This window comes from Nilaparvata lugens, unplaced genomic scaffold (assembly GCF_014356525.2).
Source record: "Nilaparvata lugens isolate BPH unplaced genomic scaffold, ASM1435652v1 scaffold6229, whole genome shotgun sequence".
Taxonomy (NCBI): Eukaryota; Metazoa; Arthropoda; class Insecta; order Hemiptera; family Delphacidae; genus Nilaparvata; species Nilaparvata lugens.
Window position 1 is genome coordinate 2739 of NW_024091988.1, and position 3688 is coordinate 6426.

Consider the following 3688-nt stretch of genomic DNA (forward strand, 5'->3'; position numbering starts at 1 on the left):
ATCCAGGGTATAAAATGGTGGTGACTGTGCAGAATGTAATCTATTTACCTATAGACATCAAGCATTGGTAGCATTACACTGCAAGTAGTCGACGAGTACGGTCGTCTTATAAATATATAGGTGAGGAAATAAAATTGCTTTACATTTGAGACAACGCAAGTGAAATGGTGCTGTATTTGAAAAGTGGAATCAAGATTGGATATGGAGGCTGCAGTCCATCCTCCTCCTTCTTCTTCTCTCATCATCATCATCCTCTTTGCCTATAAAAGAAGATAAAAGGAAAGAAAGATTCATTCAGCATTCAACTTGACAAGGTGACATCTAGGAGCATCAAGTATTTGCAAGAACGAGGCTGTCAGATACGAGTAGAATAGGAAGATGGGAGTTTTGGATGTGACACAGAATGGACCGTCATCGGACAACAGTATCATTGGGTTGAGTACCATTCTCATGCACCCTATACTGTAAGCTATAATGCCAATGACGAGATACGGATTCCAATTCAACAGCAAGATGTTACACACTGCCATCGGAGAGCTATCTACATTTGGAGTATACTGTGACTGGAGCTGCCAACGCTGCTGTGGCCGGAACTCCATGTGTCTCTGGATTCTTCAGCAATGTGTTTTCAGAGATACGCTATGAAATCAATGGTGTGGAGGTGGATGGTATACGCAATCCTGGAGTTACCAGCCTAATGAAGAATGCTGTTACATTTGAACGCGATGAGTGGACCAAGATGGAAGGAGCTGGCTACAAGTTTAGTTCAACCACTGGATTCGCCGATTTTGCCGCCAATGGAGCTGACACTACAATCATGGATGTGCCTTTGAGATATCTGCTAGGCTTTGCCGAAGACTATAGACAGATTTTACTCAATGTGAAACAAGAGCTGGTGTTGAGGGTCAGCCCCAACTTTAACGACTGTGTGAATGTTGCTGCTACCAATATAGCAATCACAAAGCTTTTGTGGAGAATGCCTTATGTGGAAGTGGCAGATGATGTGAAACTGCGTCTGCTACAGATTGTACAGAACACACACCATCAGTATACCATTTCGACATTGGGAGTTGTATACCTATCCAACGTTACCGCAGACAAGAAAGCATACATGGACTGTCAAGTCGACATCACAGCTTGAAAAGCCACGATACATTGTGGTTGGGCTACAGACTGCAAGACGAGGTGTGGCAGCAGCCAACAGTTCTCGCTTTGACAAGTGTAATATGAAGGATGTTCGAGTGTTTTTAAACAACAGATACTACCCATATGAGAGCATTGATGGTGATGATAATCGCATCTACAACATGTATGCAGCTTTCAATGGAGTCTACAAACATGGTAATGCTCGTGCAAGCAACCTCTGTTGAAAAGAATGCCATTGGTGATGGAAAAATAATGCTGTTTGCTTTTGATTGCTCCCGCCAAATGAGTCACTCAAAACTGGAAGTATCGATGTTAGGATTGAGTTTGAAGCATCTGAAAACATTCCAGGTAATACAACTGCCTACTGTATGATGATTCATGAGATGACTAAAGAGTATCGGCAATGTCAGGCCTTGTACTATCAGTATAAAAAGATATATAGTCAGTGTACAGCAATAAATTGCTCAGTTGAGCTCGAGACAATGAATGAGCCAGTCATGACAGGATACAAAGGACTCTCTATGGAGGAGGGGGAGCTGTCTTCGCATGAGGAGGAGGAGGATGTGGTGGGTTGTGTTACTGGTGGGCGAGACCGTGATGAAAGATGCCTCTACAAGTACACTGGACTCAATGATGATTACTCCTACATTACAGCAGAAAGTGGTGTAGATGACTGGTCATCGAGTAGAGCGGAAAACATTTTTGGCCCTACCACTATACCTGATGAACTTTCAAGGTTTTGAAGGTTGGACAACAAGTTTATTGTGAAGGAGATGGCTATCCTGGAGCAGGATGATGAGCATCATGGACTACTCCTCACTCTACTTTTTCAAGCCTCCCTACTCTGAGTCTCTGCTCAAGACTAGCAGGCAAATCATCGCCAACAACTGTATACATCAAGCTAAACATGGACTCAGGTGGTCAGACTGTGGGACAGAACATCTTCCCTATTCAGCTTTGATGGAAATTGGCGTGGAACAGTTGGAAGGTGGTTGATCAGAACCAGCAGCGTCCAATTAAAATCTTTGTCCATGGATATAAGCAGATTACTCTACTGGATACAATTCTACAACTGAACAATGTGGAGTACCTGGACCTATCATCGCCATATTCCTTTCCTGCTATGCCTGATTTGGAGTTGCTGATCAAGAAGATTGATGGTATATACTGCCCAGAACATCATCTACTCAACGTTATCGACATGGTGCGGAACAAGCTATCATCTTCAACGTTTGGAGATTGGTCAACCAACACGTCAGCAACATTGATGGATTGTCAAATACACAACTATTTTGCTCATTGAAAATTGTTATTGCTCTACATGGATGGATTGATAAAACTTTGTTAGAAGATAGAACCTTTTGTCGCAATTTTTTCAATGCTGTTAATACTCATTTGCATTATCAATAAAAGAGAAATATTGTAATCAACTCTATGATCTATCATTTATCCTCCTCCTCACTCCTCTTTGAGTAAAGTGCACACTATGTGTTCACATAGAGCTATTGTATTACATCATACAGACCTATTGAAACAGGAAATGGGTTACCCCCACCACTCAGCAAGCAGAGTATAAAAGATGATGCTGACAACAAAATGCACTCAGTCTTACAATGTTGTCAGACAGTGAACGTGAACTTTATCTGTTTAATGCAGTGAGTGAGCTTGAAGCTGAACTGTATTATCACGGTATAATGACATTGAGTGACTTTTTCAAGGAGAGTGGACATTTAGAGTTTTGTACAGATCGTGAATCTCATAGTTGTGCATGCATACGACTCAGGCAGAAGCAGCAGGCTGTTGTTGATACAGTCAAGGATAGAAACGTTTTCTTTGTATGTGATGATCTTCACAACCCATTGAGAAATACTCATGTGACCTCCACTGATGTGAAATGTTTCCTGCTGAAAGTTTTCATGCAAACTATGAAGAGTATCAAGGATAATATCAATAAGAGGGCAATGCGTCATTGCCCACCAGGACTTGCAATGAAATTCACTGTCATGTTTGATGATACTTGCATACTGCTAAAATCTTTCTTCAAGTTGGATAAGGGTAGAATGGCTGCTATTGTTAATCTTGCGAAGGTACCCAACTGGAGGGATAAGGATGTGAAGATTGTGTTGAGTCTTCTCAATCAGGACCAATACTACAAGTGTGATTTTATATGCGGACAACAATCTAAATGTCTACTGGGACTGGGTCAAAAGGAGATCAAATTTGCAGGATTTACAAAAATTGAGAGCACAGGACATGTGAAACGATTCAGGCTGGAGGATGGAACATCTGGTGATTCAGCTTTTGAGATTAGCATCTACAAGGCTGTACGCATACCTATGCCACTGCCATCTACTGGGGGATATGATGAAGTTGATGGACCATGCATTGTTCGTGAAAGGAATAAGCCATCAGTTGAGCGTTATGTCACCAACAATGATTATAGCCGAGGAGAAAGAATTCTTCAGCTGTATATTCTATTCAATACTGAAGATTAATTATATGTTTGCCAATAAATACTATGTGTAATGAGCCATTTGTATTA

At 41.3% G+C, this 3688-nt stretch overlaps 1 non-coding gene across 1 annotated transcript; it reads right to left on the reverse strand.

Moving 5' to 3' along the window:
- Nucleotides 1–2584: 2584 nt before the first annotated feature.
- LOC120356237 lies at nucleotides 2585–2670 on the reverse strand. Its single transcript, XR_005573971.1, has one exon. It is a non-coding gene; the product is annotated as a small nucleolar RNA SNORD62 (small nucleolar RNA).
- Nucleotides 2671–3688: the final 1018 nt, after the last annotated feature.